At 52.6% G+C, this 10,145-nt stretch overlaps 1 protein-coding gene across 5 annotated transcripts in view; it reads right to left on the bottom strand.

Annotated features, from left to right (window-relative positions):
* plekhm3 (pleckstrin homology domain containing, family M, member 3) overlaps positions 1–1,365 on the bottom strand; it is a 334,170-nt gene extending 332,805 nt beyond the window's left edge. For all 5 annotated transcript variants that reach the window (XR_011592712.1, XR_011592713.1, XM_070876189.1 and 2 more), the window contains exon 1: positions 1,310–1,365. The gene's annotated coding sequence lies outside the window, so the exon portion shown is untranslated. The remainder of the gene's footprint in view (positions 1–1,309) is intronic.
* Between the last annotated feature and the right edge of the window lie 8,780 nt (positions 1,366–10,145).

Raw genomic sequence — 10,145 nt, 5'->3', positions numbered from 1 at the left:
AGCACTGCTCTCGGGGGGGGAGCACTGCTCTCGGGGGGGGGAGGGGGGGAGCACTGCTCCTCGAGGGGGGAGCACTGCTCTCGGGGGGGGGGAGGGGGGAGGACTGCTCTCGGGGGGGGAGGGGGGGAGCACTGCTCTCGGGGGGGGAGGGGGGGGAGCACTGCTCTCGGGGGGGGGAGGGGGGGAGCACTGCTCTCGGGGGGGAGGGGGGAGCACTGCTCTCGGGGGGGGAGGGGGGGAGCACTGCTCTCGGGGGGGGAGGGGGGGAGCACTGCTCTCGGGGGGGGAGGGGGGAGCACTGCTCTCGGGGGGGGGGAGGGGGGGAGCACTGCTCTCGGGGGGGGGAGGGGGGGAGCACTGCTCTCGGGGGGGGGAGGGGGGGAGCACTGCTCTCGGGGGGGGGGAGGGGGGGAGCACTGCTCTCGGGGGGGGGGAGGGGGGGAGCACTGCTCTCGGGGGGGGGGAGGGGGGGAGCACTGCTCTCGAGGGGGGGAGGGGGGGAGCACTGCTCTCGGGGGGGGGGAGGGGGGGAGCACTGCTCTCGGGGGGGGGGAGGGGGGGAGCACTGCTCTCGGGGGGGGAGCACTGCTCTCGGGGGGGGAGGGGGGGAGCACTGCTCTCGAGGGGGGAGCACTGCTCTCGGGGGGGGAGGGGGGAGCACTGCTCTCGGGGGGGGGACGGGGGAGCACTGCTCTCGGGGGGGGGAGGGGGGAGCACTGCTCTCGGGGGGGGGAGGGGGGAGCACTGCTCTCGGGGGGGGGAGGGGGGGGAGCACTGCTCTCGGGGGGGGGGGGGAGCACTGCTCTCGGGGGGGGGGGAGGGGGGGAGCACTGCTCTCGAGGGGGGGAGGGGGGGAGCACTGCTCTCGGGGGGGGAGGGGGGAGCACTGCTCTCGGGGGGGGAGGGGGGATTTCCTCGGGGGGGGGGGAGAGGGGAGAGCATAGTCTCGAGGGGGGGAGGGGGGGAGCACTGCTCTCGGGGGGGGAGGGGGAGCACTGCTCTCGAGGGGGGGAGGGGGGAGCACTGCTCTCGGGGGGGGGAGGGGGGAGCACTGCTCTCGGGCGGGGAGGGGGGGAGAGGGGGAGCACTGCTCTCGGGGGGGGGGGAGGGGGGAGAGGGGGAGCACTGCTCTCGGGGAGGGGGGGGAGGGGGGAGAGGGGGAGCACTGCTCTCGGTGCGTTTCCCCCCCCACCGAGAGCAGTGCTCCCCTCCCCGAGAGCGGATAAACTGAACGTAAACAAACCGGCTTCAGACCCGCCACAACTCGCGCCGCATCTCCATTTTCAGCGTACGTTTGTGAGCCACTTACAGAGCCCTCAGTGTGTCCCCGCCGTCCCTGACTCCGGCTCCAGGCTCCAGCCGCCAGTGCCTCATTGACGGTTACACACTCCCGGCGGGCCGGGCGCCACAGCAAATCCTCCCCCTCCGCTCTCACCACGGAGAAATAAAGCCCCGGACAAAGGGTCCGCCCCACACCAAGAGAAACCAAGATCAGAAGGAAATTCTCACGTGAAACGATGTATTTACTTGTGGAACCTATTAATTCTGTTATTGTAATTGTCATATATGTATACTCTGTATATACTATGCTAGTACCACTAGAGGGTGCAACTGTGGAGGCCCAGGCAGGAGCTGTATAAAAGTTTGGGCACCACATTGATGCCTCACTCTGGGTTACAATAAAGAGACTTAAGGTTACAATAAAGAGACTAAGGTCACATCAGTTCAATCACAGCACGAGGCCTTGTGGAGTTATTCTACAGATAAGTAGAGACATATTAACTGGCAACGAGAACAGATCACGGACTTACAGGCAGAGATGGTTGCCGTTGGTAGTTTAGAAAAGTTTACAGAGGGTGAAGCCGTTACTCGGGTTTCGCTGGCCAGGTATCGCTTCTACACACACCGCCGCACCAAGTGCCAGGATTTAACGGAATACGTCGCTAAAGACCTACAAAGGCTCGCGGAACCATGCGAATTTGGCGAACCCCTCAACAAGGTGTTGCGGGACGTTTTTGCGACGGGACGGGATGTGAAGCAGACCATCACCTTAAGCCAGGCGTCCACAACCTCAACGTTGAGATTCTCCCAGAATCAAAACTCACTGGCAAGTACTGTGCAGAAAATAACTGTTGATCAAAGAATTAGTCCGACTCAGAGTCCGCCAAGGGGTGTAAATGTGAATCGTTTAACATGCGGGCATTGCAGGGGTAACCATCAGGCCCGTCTCTGTCGATTCAGACACTATGTGTGCAAAAGGGCCACCCACAGCGAATGTGCAGAAGAACTGCGACTCAAAACATGGCAGAGGAGTCGACAGGTGGTTTCCGATCCATAAAGGATCATAAAGTACAAGCTAAAGAGGCGACTCAGCCTGAGGAAGAGGCGACTCAGCACGGGGTGCACACCTTCACTACCAAAAGTCCTCCTATGATGATGAAAGTCAAGATAAATGTTTCCATGGAGTTGGATACGGGGGCGAGTCAGTCACTTATGAGCCAGAAGGCATTTGAGAGGCTGTGGGTAACAAAGAACAAAGATCCAAGCTGAGCCCAATTCAGACAAAGCTGAGCACTTACACGAAGGAACTGATCCCAGTTATCGGCAGTGCGAACGTAAATGTATCCTATGATGGAGAGATACACGAATTGCCACTGTGGGTTGTACCAGGCAACGGGGTGGGAAGATTTGGTGGAACTGGGAAGATGTCAAAGCACTATCTTAAGTGGATGATGCTTCCTGTGCTCAAGTGCTGAGCAAGTTCCCAATACTTATTTGAACCAGGTATCGGCAACTTCACAGGTGCCAAAATGCAGATCCACTTGGTCCCTGAGGCACGGCCTGTTCATCACAAGGCTCGAGCGGTTCCCTACATGATGAGGAAGAAAGTGGAGATCGAATTGGACGGACTTCAACGTGAGGGAATCATATCATCAGTCGAATTCAAAGAGTGGGCCAGCCCGATTGTTCCAGTACTTAAGAGCGATGGCATGGTCAGAATCTGCGGCGACAACAAGGTACGATCAACCGAGTTTCATTACAGGACCAGTGCCCGCTACCCAAAGCCGATGATCTCTTTGTGACATTAGCGGGGGGGGAAAGGCATTCACCAAGCTGGATCTAACCTCCGCTTAAATGACCCAGGAGTTGGCTGAGTAGTCGAAAAAATTAACGTGCATTAACACACACAGGGGATTGTTTTTGTGTCACAGGTGCCCGTTCGGGATCCGCTCGGCTGCAACCATCTTCCAAAGGAACATAGAGAGTCTGTTGAAATCGGTTCCACGCACCGTTGTATTTCAGGATGACATGCTAATCACTGGTTGCGACCGAACATCTGCACAACCTGCAAGAGGTTTTAAGTTGACTAACAGAGTCGGACTCCGGTTGAAACGATCCAAGTATGTCTTCCTGGCGCCAGGGGTAGAATTCCTGGGGAGGAAGATTGCAGCAGAAGGCATCAGGCCCACGGACTAGAAGACAGAGGCGATCAAGAATGCACCCAGACCACGAAATATAACGGAGCTGCGCTCGTTCCTGGGACTCCTCAACTATTTTGGTAACTTTCTTCCAGGGTTGAGCACCTTGCTGGAACCATTGCACAAGTTGCTACTCAAGGGAGACGACTGGGTTTGGGGTCAAAATCAAGAGGCCGCCTTCAAAAAGACCAGAAACTCGCTGTGTTCAAACAAGTTGCTTGTATTGTATGACCCAAGCAAATGTCTAGTTTTAGCATGTGATGCGTTGTCGTACGGTGTCGGGTGTGTTTTACAGCAAGCAAATATAGCGGGCAAACTCCGGTTGCATATGCATCTAGAAGTCTATCCAAGGCCGAAAGAGCCTACAGTATGGTCAAGAAGGAGGCTTTGGCTTGTGTCTATGGGATAAAAAAAAATGCACTAGTATTTGTTTGGACTCAGGTTCGAGTTAGAAACCGACCACAAGCCCCTAATCTCACTGTTTTCGGAAAGCAAAGGTATAAACACCAATGCTTCATCGCAAATCCAAAGATGGGCATTAACATTGTCGGCCTACGATTATACAATCCACCACAGGCCAGGCACTGAGAACTGCGCCGATGCCCTCAGCCGGCTATCGTTGCCCACCACTGGGGTGGAAATGGCGCAACCCGCAGACCTGTGCCTGGTCATGGAAGTCTTCGAAAGCAAAGGGTCACCTGTAACGGCCTGCCAGATCAGGACCTGGATCAACCAGGATCCCGTGTTATCTCTTGTAAAACGTTGCATCCTCAATGGGGGCTGGTCAGCGGTCCCAAGAAAAATGCAAGATGAGATAAAGCTGTTTCACCGTCATAAAGATGAAATGTCAGATTGCCTCTTATGGAGCAACTGCGTCGTCCTGCCAAAAAAAAAAGCAGGGCAACCTTCATACACGACCTACACAGTGCCCACCCAGGCATAGTCATGATGAAGGATATTGCCAGGTCCCACGTCTGGTGGCCTGGCATTGACTCGTGCGCCAGTGTAACACTTGCTCACAATTGAGCAATCCCCCCAGGGAGGCTCCACTTAGTCTGTGGTCCTGGCTCTCAAAACCATGGTCCAGGATCCATGTAGATTATGCGGGCCCCTTTCTAGGAAAAATGTTCTTCGTTGTAGTGGACGCCTACTCTAAGTGGATCGAATGTGTAATAATGGCATCCAGCACATCCACCGCTACCATCGAAAGCCTCAGGGCCATGTTCGCCATCCACAGCTTGCCCGACATTTTGGTCACCAGCTCAGAATTCAATGAATTTATGACCCGCAATGGCATCAAACATGTGAGGTCTGCCCCGTTCAAACCCGCATCCAATGGCCAAGCAGAGCGGGCAGTCCAAACCATAAAGCAGAACTTGAAATGCGTCACGGAAGGCTCCTTACAAACCTGCCTATCACAGGTGCTGATCAATTACAGGACACGACCCCACTCGCTTACGGGGGTCCCCCCTGCGGGGTTACTAATGAAACGTGCACTTAAAACCAGGCTCTCCTTAGTCCACCCTGACCTCAACGATCAGGTGAAAACCAGGCGTTATCGGCAAAATATGTACCATGATCACACGGCATCACTGTAAACGACCCAGTGTTTGTGCTGAATCACGGTCATGGCCCCAAATGGGTCGCTGGCACTGTTTTAGCCAAGGAGGGAAATAGAGTGTTTTTTGTCAAACTGCTTAATGGACAAACATGCAGAAAGCATTTGGACCAGATCAAATTGCGATTTACAGGTAACCAGGAAGTACCGGGAGAGGACCTTACCTTCAGCGATCCACCTACACACACCCAATCAGCAACAGACCTAGTTGCCAACCACGTGGATGATCCCACTATCTCCAACAGTCCAGTCAGACCAACGGCGCTGCAAGACAGCAGTGGCCCGACCAACTCACCCATGCCAGAAGTGACACTCAGACGATCAACCAGGGAGCACACAGTTCCGGATCGCCTCAACCTGTAACTAACTCGCATCAAAGACTTTTGGGGGGGAATGTTGTCATATATGTATACTCTGTATATACTATGCTGGTACCACTTGAGGGTGCAACTGTGAGAGGCCCAGGCAGGAGCTGTATAAAAGGCTGGGCACTATATTGCTGCCTCACTCTGGGTTTCAATAAAGAGACTAAGGTCACAGCAGTTCAAGAACAGCACAAGACCTCGTGGAGTTATTCTACAGATAAGTAGAGACATATTAGTAATTAGGAAAATTCAGCTCCTTTTCCCTTTCCAGGGTAGAGGTCTAAAATAGAAAATAAAAGCTATTCAGACCTCAGTGCTCCTTATTGAAATAGCTGAATAAACCTTTTATGTTGGAGCAAGCTTCTATTCCTCCAATTCCTCATGCTTCTTCTCTTGAAGGCACTAACAAATTGCTTGCTACTCCATCTATGTATCAACCGTCACTGCAGTTCAAAGTCATCATCATCATCATAGGCGGTTCCTCGTGTCGAGGATGACTTGCTTCCACGCCAAAAAGGGATGAGCTCCGTTGTTTCAATGAAGGACCTAATATTCCAGGTCCAGAACTGCATATTGAAGGGTGGAAGATGCCTGTGCATGGATTTTTTTTAATGTGTGGTGGCAGTTACACATCAGTCACCACACAGGCTTGACAGAGCTGGTCCAGTGGCAAAGATTAACCAAGATGACTGGAGACCAGCTCTGCTGCACGGACCTAGTGCGCGCACATATTGCAATGTGCTGCCCCTGGACAGTCGCCTCTTCTGGGTCCCGAACTCACGTCTCCCCTGGGCCCTGATCACATCGCTCCATGATCACTCGCCTCTCTTGTGCCCCAACCATGCCGCTCCTGCTGTACTTGCCCACGCTCCAATCAGCGACCTGGATTTTGGTGACGTCCAATCCTTCTTCACAGCTGTTGCTCCCCAGCACAAGCTATACCTTGAAGTGGTATGTTCCTTTGAAGGCCCCGACCTGCTGATGGTCCTTGCAGGTTGGGGCCATTGAGCTGAATGCTGGGTCGGGCCACACGCTGCTCCTTTGAAGGTCCTGACTTGATGTTTCTGGATGACGCAATAACGTATTGTAGAAATACAAGTCTGAACATGGAACTCACTTCCGCTTGGAGTGGTTGAGGCGATTAGCAGAGATGCATTTAAGAGGAATCTAGAATTGTACAGGAGAAAGGAATATAATCCAAAACTCTGCTGCCTGTATTCTAACTCACATCAAGTCCCATTCACCCATCAGCTCTGTGCTCACTGACCTACGTTGTCTGACAACATCTCAATTTAAAAATTGTCACTCCTGTTTACAAATTCCTCCATGGCCTCGCCCTTCGCTATCTCTAACCTCCTCCAGCCCTGCAACTATTTTGTTGTAATCTGTAAAACATAAATCGTTAACTCAAATGTCCCCTGATTAAAGTGGGAGAGGGGGCACCAAAACTGAAACTTTGAGGGCACCAACACACAAATTATCCAAGTGCCCCTTGGCTAAAAGGGGGGGGGGGGGGTGGCGGGGGAGGTACTAATACCGACACAATAAACAACTTAAATTTTGGACATCAACTCAATTCAAATCAAAATTTGGGTGCCGGGGGTGATGATGCACTCTAATCCTTCTGGCCCCCATCTCTCGCGGAAGGCCGCGAGTGTACCGGTGGACATCATGTGCTCCATCTGCAGGGACACCCTGGCTCAGATGTAACCGTGGAAGAGAGGCAGGGAGTCGGGCTGAATGATCCCTCGACCGCCCGCTGCCTGGACCGACTGATGGCCAGGAGCAATCCTACGAGGAGGCCTTCCGACCTGCCCGCTCCCCTCCACAGGGTGCCCAAAGATTGAGAGTGTGGGACTGAAGTGCAAACAGAATTTGAGGAGCAGCCCCTTCAAATATTGGAAGAGGAGCTGCAATGTCGCACATTCAACAACAACTTGGAACACGGACTCCTCTAGACCACAGAAATTACAGGCGGCCTGGGAGCCCGTGAAACGACTTAAAAATTAATTGCACGGGACTGCTCCGTGCAACACCCTCCAGGCCAAGTCCCCAATAAATAGAGGGAGGACTCCCGGGGACCACCGCCTCCTCCGGACGGCAAGATAGTGCGCCATGGCGTGTCTGAACAGCAGACGAGGATGGCAAGCTGGAGAGTGTGCAAGAGCAGCCCGTACGGGAATCCCCTCCGCGCAGAACTGAAAGGCACGGAGGGGATTTCCTGGAGGAGGCTCAAGTTGTGAGGCACCGGCTCCCAAGGGAGGTTTTGGGGCTTGGCGCTGATGAGGAATTCCGTCCGGACGGAGGTCAGTTCCGAGGAATAGGAAGTGGGGTAGCGTTGCTGGTTAAAGAGGAAATTAACGCAATAATAAGGAAGGACATTAGCTTGGATGATGTGGAATCTGTATGGGTGGAGCTGCGGAATACCAAAAGGGCAGAAAACGCTAGTGGGAGTTGTGTACAGACAACATCAAACAAGAAATTAGGGATGCGTGCAATAAAGGTACAGCAGTTATCAAGGGCAACTTAAATTACATATAGATTGGGCTAACCAAACTGGTAGCAATACGGTGGAGGAGGATTTCCTGGAGTGTATTAGGAATGGTTTTCTGGCCAATATGTCGAGGAACCAACTAGAGGGCTGGCCATCCTAGACTGGATGATGTGTAATGAGTAAGGACTAATTAGCAATCTTGTTGTGCGAGGCCCCTTGGGGAAGAGTGAACATAATATGGTAGAATTCTTTATTAAGATGGAGAGTGACACAGTTAAGTTCAGGACCCTAGTCTCTGAATTAAGGAAAGGTAACTTCGATGGTATGAGGCGTGAATTGGCTAGAATAGACTGGCGAATGAAGTCCAGAACCAGGGGATACCGTCGAAGGATAAGGGGTAGGCCATTTAGGACCGAGATGAGGAGAAACTTCTTCACTCAGAGAGTTGTTAACCTGTGGAATTCCCTACTGCAGAGAGTTGTTGATGCCAGTTCATTGGATGTATTTAAGAGCGTGTTAGATATGGCCCTTACGGCTAAAGGGATCAAAGAGTATGGAGAGAAAGCAGGAAAGGGGTACTGAGGTGAATGATCAGCCATGATCTTATTGAATGAGGTGCAGGCTCGAAGAGCCGAATGGCCTACTTCTGTACCTATCTTCTATGTTTCTATGTTTAGCGACAAACGCAGGGAGAGGGGTCAAAGTGACCAACCGGTACCACAGCATAGCGCCCACCAGCTGATTTATGACTAGCGCTCGACCCCTGTAGGACAGCACTCGGAGCAGTCCTGTCCAGTGCCTTAGGCGGGCAGCCACCGTGGCCTCCAGCTCTTGCCAGTTCACCAGCCAGGCTTCCTCATCAGGGCTGTGGTGGACTCCCAGATAGAGGAGATGGGTCGTGCTCCAGGCAAAAGGCCTGAACTCCTCCGGCAGGGAGTCCACCCCCCACTTACCTACCAGGAGTCCGGAACATTTCTTCGAGTTGATCCTGGTGGAGGATGCAGCCGAGTAAATCTCCTGGCACTCACGCATCCTCCGCAGATCAATGGGATCCTCGGCCATGAGGAGCACGTCATCGGCTAAGCCGAGAGGACGACTTCCATGCCCGGCCCTTGCAGAGCCAGTCCCGTCAATCTCTTCCACAAGAGGCACAGGAAAGTCTCCACACAGATGGCATATAACTGGCCGGACAAGGGGCAGCCCTGGCGCACCCCTCTCCCAAAGCGAAGGGGCGCCGTCAAAGACCTGCTAACCTTAATCAGACACTCCGTGGCGGCGTACAATAGTCAGCCTCCAGCCTACAACCCTCCAAGATCTCTGCACTCCTCCAATTCTGGCCTCTTGAGCATCCCTGATTTTCTTCCCACCCCCCAGTGGTGGCCATACCTTCAGCTGCCAAGGCCCTGAGCTCTGGAATTCCCTATATAAACCTTTCCGCATCTCTACCACTCGCTCCCCCTTTTGGTTGCCTATCCTAATATCCCTTTATGTGGCTCAATGTCAAATTTTGTGTAATAATGCTCCTGTGAAGCGCCTTGGGATGTTTTACTACATTAAAGAAGCTATATAAATGCAAATTGATGTTGCTGTTGTTGCTATGTTGATAGGTTGAGAGTAAGTAAATAGAGTGGGAGGAGGCTCAAATGGAACCTAAATATAACATGTTTCTGTGCTGTAAATTCTATGTAACAGCAAATAAGTGCACACAATCCACATTCAAATAGAAGAATGCACTCGCAGGATTAAATAATCTTTCAAGAATGTAACGAGTTACTGTATAGCGCCCTCTAGCTGTATTGAGAGCGAGGGTCTGTGAAGGAACGCCATTTTAAATCCACATGGCTGACTGAGATCGCCCAATAAATAGAGTTATGTTGAACTAAGAGTGTTCAAGAGACTATAAAAGACATGGTGTCAGAAGTGGAGACTCCCGTTCTTTCGTCGAATGCATCTACGACTGAAATATTGGAACTGTAAGACTTTTCGAGCCGATCGAAATCGACGTTAAGTGCAGAGCATGCTTCCTACACATCGCGCGTCGATATGTGATGGGTGATAAATAGTGATAAGCTTGTAAAATAATCTAGAGGCATTAGTAAAGTAAACTTAAAGTGGCATAAGTTATTGCAGAGACTCGATTGAAAAAGTATTTCTACAAATACATGGCCACGATATTTTACTATTAGATT

Source organism: Pristiophorus japonicus, chromosome 3 (genome assembly GCF_044704955.1).
Source record: "Pristiophorus japonicus isolate sPriJap1 chromosome 3, sPriJap1.hap1, whole genome shotgun sequence".
NCBI classification, from domain to species: Eukaryota; Metazoa; Chordata; class Chondrichthyes; family Pristiophoridae; genus Pristiophorus; species Pristiophorus japonicus.
Note: the sequence above shows the minus strand (reverse complement) of the source record. Positions and strands in the feature narration are given on the sequence as shown.